The sequence below is a fragment of the Amborella trichopoda genome, chromosome 8 (assembly GCF_054954075.1).
Source record: "Amborella trichopoda isolate Santa Cruz 75 chromosome 8, AtrichopodaSantaCruz75HAP2 v2.0, whole genome shotgun sequence".
Classification (NCBI taxonomy): domain Eukaryota; kingdom Viridiplantae; phylum Streptophyta; class Magnoliopsida; order Amborellales; family Amborellaceae; genus Amborella; species Amborella trichopoda.
The window spans coordinates 40,018,853-40,031,715 of record NC_142343.1 but is presented as its reverse complement, the minus strand read 5'-3'; the positions used below and the strand labels follow the sequence as shown (position 1 = coordinate 40,031,715).

General features: G+C 34.5%; 1 non-coding gene across 1 annotated transcript; it reads left to right on the top strand.

Annotated features, from left to right (window-relative positions):
• The first annotated feature begins 3,645 nt into the window (after positions 1-3,645).
• TRNAM-CAU (transfer RNA methionine (anticodon CAU)) lies at positions 3,646-3,731 on the top strand. The gene is given in 2 exon segments: positions 3,646-3,683; positions 3,696-3,731. It is a non-coding gene; the product is annotated as a tRNA-Met (tRNA).
• The last annotated feature ends 9,132 nt before the right edge of the window (positions 3,732-12,863 follow it).

The window sequence follows — 12,863 nt, the reverse complement described above, 5'->3', positions numbered from 1 at the left end:
TATGACGCTTGCCAAATGTTCAAATGCGAGGGATCATATACGACTGTGACCTTGACGTCTTTCTTTATGTGGCAATCTCCATTTTTTCTCTTGCTCTTTTCCTGCTTTATGCTCAAAGGGTATGTAAACAAATGCGATAAACTACCAAAACTGGACATGCTTTTGATATACATCTAAAGTGGAAGTATACTTGAAAGAAAGTTCTAAAGAAATGTCTAACCAGCAGGAGGTGGTCTTGAGAGAGAGAATCACATCTTTCTAACTGTGAAAAAGCTAGCTGTTTTGGTTGGGCTACAACATTCATTGGAGATCCACAAAAGTTAGTGATGGATTCATTCTTCATTCATTCTCAGAGAGATCTATGAATGTCATGTTCAACTGATCTTGGTTGTAGCCCTTTTCTTTTGGTTGAGACCTGTGACATGAATGAAACTCTCGGGACTCAAACATATGAAGGCATCCCTTAGACATCCATGGGCAACAATGGTGGCAAAGTCCAACACAGATTACTAGGAGAGCAATCAGATAAGAATCGAATGGGACGATGACGACAAAGGGCAAAGTTCAGCACTCTTTATGCAGAGATAGCTGGCAAACTGCTTCATGATCTCGGTGGAGTGAATATGGTATGGCACTGAAGAGACTTCAGTAAACTGACAACTTGGCCTCTAGAACAACAACTATGAAATTTAATGTTTGAACCCATCTTGATTTTAAAATATGAACAACAGGGATGAACTTGAAAAATGAGCGGAGTGAATAGGTGATCACCATTATGAATTTAGAGAGGCTTATATGTTTTTGTCATGGATATGGATATGTATTTATATGGTGGTTATTGTTTGACTGATAGTATGACCCTTGATAGAGTAGAATGGTGGAGTAAGATTTGTGTAACCGACACTAATAGGCCTCTCTAAATTCATAATGATAACTAATGAGTAAAAAGAAAGTCGTATAAATTCATGTGCATTAATTTCTATAGGGAATTTTTGTTCATTTACAAACGGATCTAGCCAAGACCAAAACTTGCCATCACAACAGGCTTCTTTATTGTAAGTTATGAAATGCAAATGATTAAGCTTACACCTAACTCTGCTCTCAATGATCACACAACTTGCTACAGTGTCCCAACTCATGAACCAGATGGATTTTTTGGAGGATCGTTTGTTACTGAAAAGGAAAAAGAACAGAAAAAAAAAAAGTTTTGACAAAGTACTACGTTAGCTGCCTACCTAACCCACCGACTTTACCTGAGCTTGAGATGGGTTACGTAAAAGTTTAAGGTCCTCACCCTTCTTAGACCGGCATCATTTGTTGCATGAGGTGGCAGATAATGTCAACCACTTCAAAGATTATGCATGCCATGCCATCAACCAGGGTAGGGCAAATGCCAGGTTTTGAAGATTGTAACCTCGGAAATTTGTGTTGATAGCAGTATGATTCCTAACTCCTCAAAACAACTTAGAGGTACAGATGTCGTGTTTGTGACAACTAAATGCTTTGAGGATTTGCTGTCTGTGAAAGAAGGAAGAGATTGTAATGTGCCCTGCCCTGTGATGTTTCGAATGATGACCCACCTCAGATATGATACTGAGAAATGAAGGTTCAAGGCCATTCATCAAGCCAAAAATGGCGAAATTCTATTTTTCCACCTATTGATTAATTCTTGACCTAGTTCATATTGGGGAGTAAACAGAGGTGGAGTCTCTGCTACCATCATGTGAATGGCAGGGACCTAGAGATGAGCAAGAACCCCAATAGCTCATTGTTGAGAGCAGCCGTAAAATGTAATTATTTAGTGAAACTTTCACATAAATAAAATGCAGAGCAGCTATAATAGACTCATACTTAAATGCATTTTGCAGTCTCTGCTCATTTAGTTCCTCCACAACAGTAGTCTTATTAGCCCAGTCTGTTTATTGGTATTTGTTTCCAAGAGCAAAATAATAAGCCCTTTCAGTCAAATTATGAAAAATAAATACAGCAAGAACTTTTAGCCCCCTTTGATTAAATCCCATCCTTGCTAATACATGACCATTGCTTTTTGAAATTTTCAGCCATTGCGGTCAATGACCATTGTTTTTTGAAATTTTCAGCCATTGCCGTCAATGATCAGAACCTGAAGATCAGTACCATGTTTCATGCTGCGTTAACTTTGTGAATATACCTGCCTCATTTTTCCATTGAATACTTCCTAAGGAACTGCATCCAGTTAATTTATTTTTTCCGAGAAGTATCATGTCGACCCTTTAATTCCAGGAATACGAGATTTCTATGTATGGAATTACTCGGCTCGCCGTCCCAGTGGAGCTATCTTATGACCTTTCCAAACCGTGCTCTAAATTCTGCTTCCATGTTGTGTTTTCAGAAATAACATGCCCTAGCAAAAACGATTCAGCAACCACCCAAGCCTCTTTTTCAGTAGAATACAGGGCCATGCTGGTTGGGCTAACTGTGTGCCAACTTTTTTGTAGGGAACTCCACAAACCAAACCAAAAGACCATGCAAACCTTCACTTGAGACTTGTGCTTTTGTGATTCTTACAGAACCACATGAATGCAGTTTGATGGGATTTTAAGGCAGGGGGGACTTGGTTTATCTCACTCCAAATGATTCTAATGGTGGTGCTATACACATGGGGTATCCTGCCATTAATTTTTCTATCCTGAGTGTTGTATCCTGGGAGCTGGTTACAAACATGCCTATCTGAAGTTCCATCTGTTTTCTTAACATTGATCTTTCCTCCATTTCCAGTATCCCTGTGGATCCAATCTATGAGGTCTCTACCCTTGTATGTTCCCTTTCCAAACAAGAGGCCCTGCATGTATTCAGAATTGGGACCAGCTCTGATATGCATGCATGCATGCATAAATTTAACTGACAAGGGATTACAGACAAATTTATGATGCCTAGTCATTTTCCCCTAAATCAAACATAACTTCACACTGAAAGTTCCACTCCTAGCATTTGTGCTTTTGTTGATGTTACCTCTTTGGTCTCTCTTTAGAGATCTTTTATGAGTTCATGGGCCAAACAATTGCTTGCATAATGGGTCGGACTTGGGCTCTAACCAGGACTGGAGTCTATCTCGGAATCAATCAGTCATGGGGCCGACTTGACCGACTGTTGCTGAAAAGAACATACAGGACCCCTGGATTGGAGGACTCACATAAGTTATGGGCTTTCTCCCTTGTTTTGGATTTTTAAAATCTGAAAATTGTTTAGCCCAAAATTTGGAGTTTCAAGATCTGAATTTTTTTGGTGATACAATCACAAGCCAACGCCCTTCATTTGAAAATCGGAAAATGAAGTTAATTTTTGGATTTTGAAAATCCAAAAAAAGATAGACAGTAAAAAAAAAAAACCCAAAATATTTAGTCTGAACACAAATTTTATAATTTCTTGATTTATTTCGTGTGTGGGGAGTTTTTTGGGTCCCCTGTGAGGGGTGTGTTTATAATAATGACGGAAAATTTAGTAAAAGGTACAATTCGTGTAAGGCGAGAATTTTACTTGCTGGAGTGAGGTTATAGTATTTTACAGATGCATAAACTTTTGATTTTATCAAGTCGTTTGCAATGGACAACGTGTGGAGATATTGTTAAAACTGTTAATAATTTGTTGGAACATCGAACAGCAAAAGGGGTGGTGGCGCAGTTGGCTAGCGCGTAGGTCTCATAGCTTAAAGAGTGATCCTGAGGTCGAGAGTTCGAGCCTCTCTCACCCCAAAAATGTTTTTTCTTGATTTTCCCAAAACATTACCATCTCATCCATTTATCATTTATTTAAATTTGCCCATCTCACCCATTTATTCCCTTTATTTAATCATTTATCCCCCTCATTTGTCATTTATTCACCTAATTTATCATTTATTTCCCTTTATTTAAATTTATCCATCTCACCCATTTTTTCCCTTTATTTAATCATTTATTCCCCTCATTTATCACTTATTCCCCATTATTTAAATTTGTCATAAAATTAGCCATTTCACCCAAAAAATCGGTTTCCCCTCATTTATCATTTATTCCCCTTTATTTAAATTTGTCAGAAAATTAGCCATTTCACCCAAAAATCGTTTTGTAATCATTTATTTAAGTTTGTCGAAAGAAAAAATTTAGCCACTACGTCTGTCTCCCCAAAATTCTTTTTTGCAATCATTCATTCCCTTTATTTAAATTTGTCAGAAAATCAGCCATCTCACCCAATAAAATCGTTTTGTAATCATTTATTTAAGATTGTGCAATCATTTATTCCTTCATTCAGAAAATTAGCAATCTCACCTCAAAAAAATCGTCAATCTCACCTCAAAAAAATCGTTTTGTAATCGTTTATTTAAGTTTGTAAAAAAATATTTAGAAAAAATTATGTATATCTCCATTATAGTTTCCGTTATTATCAAAATACCAAATAGTTTCCATTATTATTGGAATGTCCTTTTTTTTTACTCCATAACGAAAATTAAAAAAAAAATGACTTCTTTACCCTTTTTCGGTTTTTGAACTACCGAAAATAGATAGAAGCTTGGAATTTGCATTCTTATTTTATGTTGTTGAACAACTGAAAATGTCTTGCTTTCGGTTATTAAACAACTGAAATTAGGACGGCGTATTCCAGAAGCTTGTTGGAGTATGCAGTCATATTTTCGGTTGTTTAACATCCGAAAATGTCTTATTTTCGGTTAACATTTGAAAATGTCATATTTTCAGCTGTTGAATAACCGAAAATAGGACAGAAGCTTGGAATTTGCATTCTTATTTTCGGTTGTTCAACAAATTAGCAATCTCGCCCCAAAACCCCATTAAAATCATTTACTTAAGTTTGTCAAAAAAAAAAAGCCTAGTTACAGCAGAAATTTAGACCTAACATTTTGTGAGCAACTAATCTTTACGAATTTGGAATTTAACCTCCAAAAGAATTATCTTAAAAGAATTAAAAGTCGATTCTCTTTGAAAAGATTGTAATTTAAACATCAAAGAAGTTTTTAAGATTTAAAATGGATATCTTAACAAGGATAAAATAAGGTCTAAAATCATATATATGTGGTGTTTGAGGCCAAGACTGGTTAATTAAAATATGGGATTGTATGCCATAAGATTATTTGCCTTGTTTTATCACCAATAGTCATTGGATTTGAAATCTAACAGCTTGAGTGTTTTACAAAGAAATTTGTTTTTTGACCTTTGAATCCAGTTAATGGAACAAATGCAGCCGCTTAATTTTACGTCAATTGTAATTTTTATGGACCAAATATATATAGTCTTATTGCATACTTCTCATTTCAGATCCAAAATCATGTACCAAAGGGATGATGAAAGGGATTCTTAAAGGAGATGGCACCTGCCGAGTCTACTTAAATCTTAAATAAATGGTGCCTTTAGGAGTAAGACCGGAGACTAATTGTTTATCAGCCTTTGTCCGAACTTAAGTGGGGCAGGTTTTAAAAATCGCTAATTTGGATGGAAAATCGTCGAGTTGGATCAAGATCAGGGGGAACCAGGTCGATTCCCTCATATAATTGTGAATCGGCCTTAATCTCACTAACCTAGGCCATAATTCATGCGTCTTTTTTTTTTTTTTTTTGGAAAATTTACACAATTTCCCCCATGATGACAAAGCCATCTATGACTGTGGCTCCCACGTATCCCTCCTTGCCAGTTTTTTTAATTTCCAAAATTTTCATCACTTGGGATCCTAAAGATCTGAAGAGACAAAGTCATTTCTATGATTATCGATTTTGAAAATTCAAATTCAGCTCCCTATTTATCAAAATCAAATATGACTATAAATCTTCAAGATCCAAAATCAATCAAGATTTGAAAGTCAAATGTGACTTTGGATTTTAAAAATCTTGCAATTTGAGAACAAAAAAAATCAATGAGAACATAGGTAATGTGGGGGCTTCGACTTTGGTCTTCAAAATCCAAAGTCATAAAATGCTTTGTCATTTTGGATCTTGAAGGTACAAACTGGTGGCAATTAGGAAATATAAAAAAGGAGGAAAAAAGGTACGCTGGTAAAACATAAAAATTGGGGAATTTTTTTAAATAACAGTAATTATGGGAGATATTTGTGTAAATGTCTTTTTTTTGTCTTAAATTTTAAATTATCAAAAAATACATCGAAAAGACGCCTTACGCAATTTTTTGGAAAAGTGTTTTGGTGTGTCTAGAGATGCAATTGTTGACCTGCATGCTTTCATATTTTTCACCGTCCATTTACGATAGATGGTGTAGATAATTCTTTGAATCATGAATTTTGAGAGCAATATGCAATAGACTAATGGATAGTGCATATGTCATGGAATAGTCAAAAGCTCTCTTATCGCACCAAAATGACTTGTTTTTCTCTTCTTCTTTTTTTTTTTTTTTTTTAAAAAAATAATTTTAATTTTTTCAAGTTTTTGGTCAATCCACCTTGTCGATCCATATTTTAAAACTTGAAAGTTGAGGCAAACAAGAAACAAAATGAAATTAGAAATTGGCTTCAGCAGTTAGGAGCAGACATTTAAGAGCGCTACATCTCATGTTTAAACTCGATTCCTAAGCTACTCAAAAAAAAAAAAATGAATCTTTTTTTTTTTTTCTTTTTTGGAAAGTAAGAAAGGAAAATGAATCTTTAGGCACACTGCTGCAACCTCTCTCCATGCTCAACGTGGTTCTAACTTCGCCACTGTGATTCAACTTACAATGTCCATTCTGTTACAATTTCTTGCTCACCAACATTTAAGAATAAGAAAAAGCCAGCTTATGATCTCTCTCTCTCATACCCATTGTGTTATAATCTTTCTCACTCTCTCTCTCATATGAGATCCTATTTTGTATTAATGTTAGAGACGGTTAAGAAAAGGTAAAAAAAGGCCAATTTATGGAGAGTCTATATTACAAAGGGCAAGTTTTCTATACCGCCTCTTATAAAACTGTTCATTTTGAATGGACGTAAGATATGGCTCCAATCACAATGTTACATCTCTACACTATTTTATTTTTAATTTTTTTCTACAAAACATTTTGACACCAAAATTTTAGCGTCCACTCTTATCTTCAACTTGCACATGTTAAAAATAAATTAAAATAATATTATCAATAAAATAAATAACCAAAATACTCCTAAAAGTTTTAGAGGTATTTTGGTTATTTTGTTTTATCGAAAATATTTTTTTAATATATTTTTTAGGTACACTTTATTGAGATAATGGCACAAGCTAAATTTCATATTCACGTAATTTATAAAAACAATAAAATTTAAAATAAAATATTCTAAAACGTCAAATCTAAATCAAACGGCCAATAACTCCCTTGATCAAAATTGAACATAGAAACCTTTCCGTATTACAAGTCCATTTAAATTATGTCCACATGCGTGTCCTTCTCACATTGTTGAGAGCATTGCTCTTTGCGAAGCTCTTAACCTCTTAATGATGAGTGTGCTTATGTCTAAGCGGCCAAACAAGCCCTAAAATATGTTTAAACCACATATGCTAACAAGAACTATTAGCAGAAGGACATCTTAGAAAAGGGTGTAGTTTATATAAGGTGTTCACCTTAAATAATCAAAGCAAGGGGTACCTCTAAATCATGTTGAAAGAAGCAGATCGGTGCCCAAAATCTAAATATTGGCCTAAAACTTTGTTTCCACCCATAAATATGAAATTTAAAGTTCCAAAAATAGTATAGATCAAACAAATTCTTAAATACTTTACAATCTTAAAAATGGATGGCCTAATAATATGTTACAATTATGCACGATTTTTAGAACGTGAAATACTTGAATTTTTTCCATATCCATACATATAACTGGTTGTTGAAGATTAGTATGATCAATTACAAGTATTCCAACATCAAAAGAATATTTTCCGATGAATTTTTGAGATGTACCTCACATATGTAGCTTAAGATTGAGACCTCATATAAACTTTTTCCTTTAGTAAAAGTCACTGCCTGAAATTAGTGAGTGAAATTGCATGCATATCATGGGCTGTGGAAGTTCCTTTCTACTTTCATTTAAAATCGAATCGGAACGGTTAACCGGACATGGGTCTTGAAGCTGTTTAACCAGCCTAACCGGTAAATCGGCTGATTCAACCGCTCTAGCCAGGCAAATCCCGTGCGGTCAAAAAAGTGTTGAAAAAAATAAAATAAAAAACACAAAAAAAAATCTACTAAAATATGAAAAACATATAAAAAAAGTGATTAAACAAAACACATTCAAATGAAGTTGAAAACTAATAAAAAAAAATGGATTTTAGCCCATTTTATATTTTCCAACGACTATTTTTAAAATCTTCTAAAAGGGATTAGAAAATATAAAAGTGAGTATTATTGACCAAAACAATTTTTAATCTTTACCATAATGAAAAGAATATTTAAAAATGAATTATAAATCAAATTCCTTATTTTTGAGAATTTATATACATTTTTTTGAGTTTTTTTTTAAAATACCGGTTGATCACCGATACCGGCCCAGCGGTTAATGGCTAGATTGGGCGATTTTGTGAACCATGCTCATGACTGACTGAACCAACCACCAACCTCACTTAAAAACTCTCAAACTCTCATATAGAACACCATGTTCAACCCCTTCTTAACTACCTTCATTACTGAATCAAGCTATATATAACTGGGGTTCTCTTGATCATATGAATGTGAAGTAGGCACTTCTCTAGGTCCCTTATGTTTGATATTTCATGGCCTCTCATTATTTCCTCTACTTTCTTGTTTTTATCTCTTTCCTTAAGGAAGGATGCCTCGCCCCAAAATGATAATGTGTGTTGGGACATCGGAAGAGTTTGAAGAGGAAATTTTTTGGATTATGGAAATTATGTCCTTTTAATGAAAAATAGAACAAAAGTATTGAAATATTTGCACATTTGGTACGTTTTAAATTTTTTTCCTGAAAGTATTTTCACATGAAAAAATTGAATGTGATTTGGTATGGAACTTTTTTCGCATCAATTGGATGCATACGGAACAGTTGGTGTGAAAAAACTCTAATACTAATCTCATGTGCAGTTCTTTCATGTGAAAAAACTTTAAAGAAAATATTCCCATGTGCACTACACGTGCCAAAAAAAAAAGCACATAATACGACCATTTATTTTTGACATAGGGAGGTTGAAATCACTGTTGACCATCAAATATGTAATTGAGCTGCTTGTGTGTGATTGATTGAGCACAAAGATCAAAATATTTTTTTTTTCAAATTGAGTTAAGCACCCCTAGTTGTCAGATTTCGCATCCGATGGCTTGTACTAAAAATGATGTCTTCATCGAAGCTTTGAAATTTTGTAAGCTGGAATTGAATACTTAAGTTATATATTGATTTTGAGAATTGTGGTGGAATTTGATGCCTTCATAATGGATGGAGACATGGTTGTTGTTGGGAGTCGCATTGCTCTGATGTTGTATGTATACCTTGTTACTTGTTTTTCTTTTTGAACTTCGTATACTTTGTTATTTCTATGAGCAAAAAAATTTACATGCTAAAATCAGAACAAATACTCACCGTGTGAACTCATTTATGCTAATTGCTACTTTGGAGGGTATTGTGTAGGTAGGGTGGCAATGCGTCGGGTCTGGTCCGGGTCGACTTGGACCTAGAACCAACCTAGATGCAATTCGGGTCCAGGGTTTCGGACCCGGACCCGACTGATCGGTCCCAAAACTTGGACTGACTTGACTTGGTTCAGGTCCGGGTCTAGAACTTAACAAAACCATGTTGAAAAAATATTTTCATACACAAACACGCGTCATATAAAGGCAAATTTATCAAAATATTATATATATCAAGCAATATTATATATATTTGTATGTGTGTGTGAGTTTACATATGTTCTGGTCGAGTCAACCGGGACCCGAACCATACTTGGATCCATCACGGTTTAGGATTTTTGACTTGGACCAAACCTGGATTTGGCACAATTCAGGGTTTTGGACCCATACCCCGCCCACTGGGTCCAAAACTTGGACTCCGACCCGGATTGGGTCGACCCAAGGCCATCCCCATGTGTAGATGATATACCATTCTATATCTTTTGCGAATTCCTTTATGTCGTTCAATTTTAGTTCCATGAGTCAAAATAGTAAACCAATGAAAATTGAAATATTTAAAGACGGGCAATGATTTCATGCAACTATTGTATGGTAATATGATGCAACAACCTTAAAAAATCATCTTATGGCTATTTATTTGATCCAAATTTTGAAATATATACTCTTTTTATTTTAATGAACAATCACAAAAAAAGAAAAAATTGAAAACACAACCTAGAAAGTATTTCCGTTCATTTTGGTGAGATGCTTAGATCTAGGTCGTAGAAGGATTTTTTCATTTCCAATTTTTTTGGATGGCTTTATTATAACAATTTTAATAAAGAAAAAAATGATTTTGAGTTTATAAAGGCTAAGATCTTGAAATTCACAAAATGAATGGTCTATATTTGTTTTTGGAGTGGACTCATTTTGACCATATCTAAGGTCCAAATTGAACCTTTTTTGCGGGGGGATTGATTATTGAGATGAAGATAGTGTGTGTGTAAAATTTGGGGTCATACAAAAACCACAAATATGGTTTTCTAGAACTGTCGTTGCATTATACTATGATACAACCGTTGCATTAGATCATTGCTCTTTAAAGACATGTTATCAACCTGCAATTAAGGTTAGATGGTTTTTGTTCAATAACAATTTACTCGCCAATTTTGTTAGGCCTACCGTGGATGAGCTGTGACTTTGAAATCTCATTTATTAAACAAATCATTAACCTGGATCGGGAATAGCCAATCGTGACTGGGGGATTGGTCTAGACTAACGCTGTCCTTGTCAGAACATTGTCAGAACAGAGAAACGGTCTGGTTCTTACAAACTCACCGAATTCTATTAGTGAACCCCACGCTATATTGTTTATTTTATTATTTCTATGAACTGATTGTCACACCAAAAAATTGGTCCAATTCACCAATCCATACTGATTTTCTGGATGGCTGGTTCGCTGGGCTGATACAACTTTTTAAACACTGGCATGTTCAATAAATTTTTTTCTGAAAAACTTTCATTTGAACATTGAGTCGAATTATTTGGCTCGATTTTCATCCAAATCCAATGAGCTTTTTCAATTTAGGAAGCATTACCAAGTTCATTGAAGCAGCAGATTAGCAAGCCATATGACTTATTTCATGCTTGTAGTTTTTTTTGTTGAAAGGATTTTTTTTCATGTTTATAGGCTGCTAGAGTTGAGGGCCTCTATGCTACTATAGTCATAGACTCAATAGTTAATTGGTCTCATATCTCAGATGTTATAGACTTTTGCCATAGTGCAGGTATGCAAAAGAAACCACAATAAGTTAAAGGGTAGGATTTAGATGTGTTTGGGAATATATTTGTTACAGTGAGTCTACCCTCCACAAATATATATTGGAGATGTATTTTGGATCTAAAATTTTGCAAGTCTATCTTTTAGACCACTACAATCATGAATGTGAAAAAAAAAAAAAAAAAAAAAATGATTTTTTATCCTTGAAAAATAGTCTACTTTTTATACTTTTAAGACTTTCAGTTTGATTCTTAAAAAATCATCAGATCTACATTTGGAACTCTAGATTCAGATTCTAAATCCATTGAAAAACAGCAACGACGCATGGGTCGTCTAGCTGACCAAATATTTTTCTTAAGTTAAATTAAGATAACTAGGAGCGAAAAATTTATATGATCATGTGATTGAAGGAAACATCCCAGAAGGTCAAGAAATTTGGGGAGTCACATGGGTCCATTGTTTTTAAAGGAAAAAATATGCCATGAGAGGCATGAAGAAAGAAGAGTTTTAAGAAGGATCAGCCCTCATGGGTGCAATGCCAAGTGAAGGCCTGATAGATGGGTTCATGAAAGAGCAGGATGCCATGCTATGTGGAGGCATGATGATCGATCCCACACCATGGGAGTGCATGATGAGTGCGCTTGAAAACTCGACTATTTTTTCGGAAAAGGTTGCAGTAGCAACAAAGTGAAATCTCTTCTGAAAATCTAAAGGTCTTTGTCATGTTGTTTAACACCTCGAGGACTCACGGAAGCGTCACATATAAAAGCAAGCTTTATGAGATAAGCCAAAGGCTGACTAGAAAAACCCAAACATGAAACTATCAAGGAGGAAACCTGATCATGAACTAATAGTCACAAGTAATGTTATTGCAAAGGATTGAGAATTACTGAAGAAGGTTGGAGACTAACGATCAAGAAACAAATGGATTAGTTGGAGAATATGGAGTAGCTCGTTAAGGAAGTCAAAGCTTTCAAAGATGCAATTGAACATCATTCTATTGAGCTTGAAGAGAACTAAGCAAAAGAAAGTTTTAAGGGCGATATAGGAAAATTAATTAAAAAATCATAAAAGGAAAATTAGTCATTTTGTTCTTCAAGAATTAGGATTTTGTAGAAAAAGAGTGGATGATAGCGTAAGGAAATCTTTCTTAAATATGTAGATATTCTCTTCACTTGTGTTTTAAGAATCAAAAGGAGAAAGAGAAAGCCTAGCCCATTTGTGTAGAGGCTCAATGATGTTTGATGGTGCATTTTGCATGGTTGGTCTTCCATAGCACAAAAAATATATGGTGTGACCCTATTTCACAGCCTCCATGTCCAATACAATTACTTTATTTGAGCATGTGGAATTTGGATTTGTTACTTTTTATTGTAAAGAGAATACTCTCCTATCAAAATGGTGTGCATACTTCCTCTTTTTATTTTCTCTCTTACTAAAATAAAAGCTCCCTAAAGTTTATAGCTCCACTAATATGGTGTGACCTCTCATTTTCATATTTTGATGGAAAAGTATACAAAGAGACCATTTAATTCTAGTACAAAAAGATCATA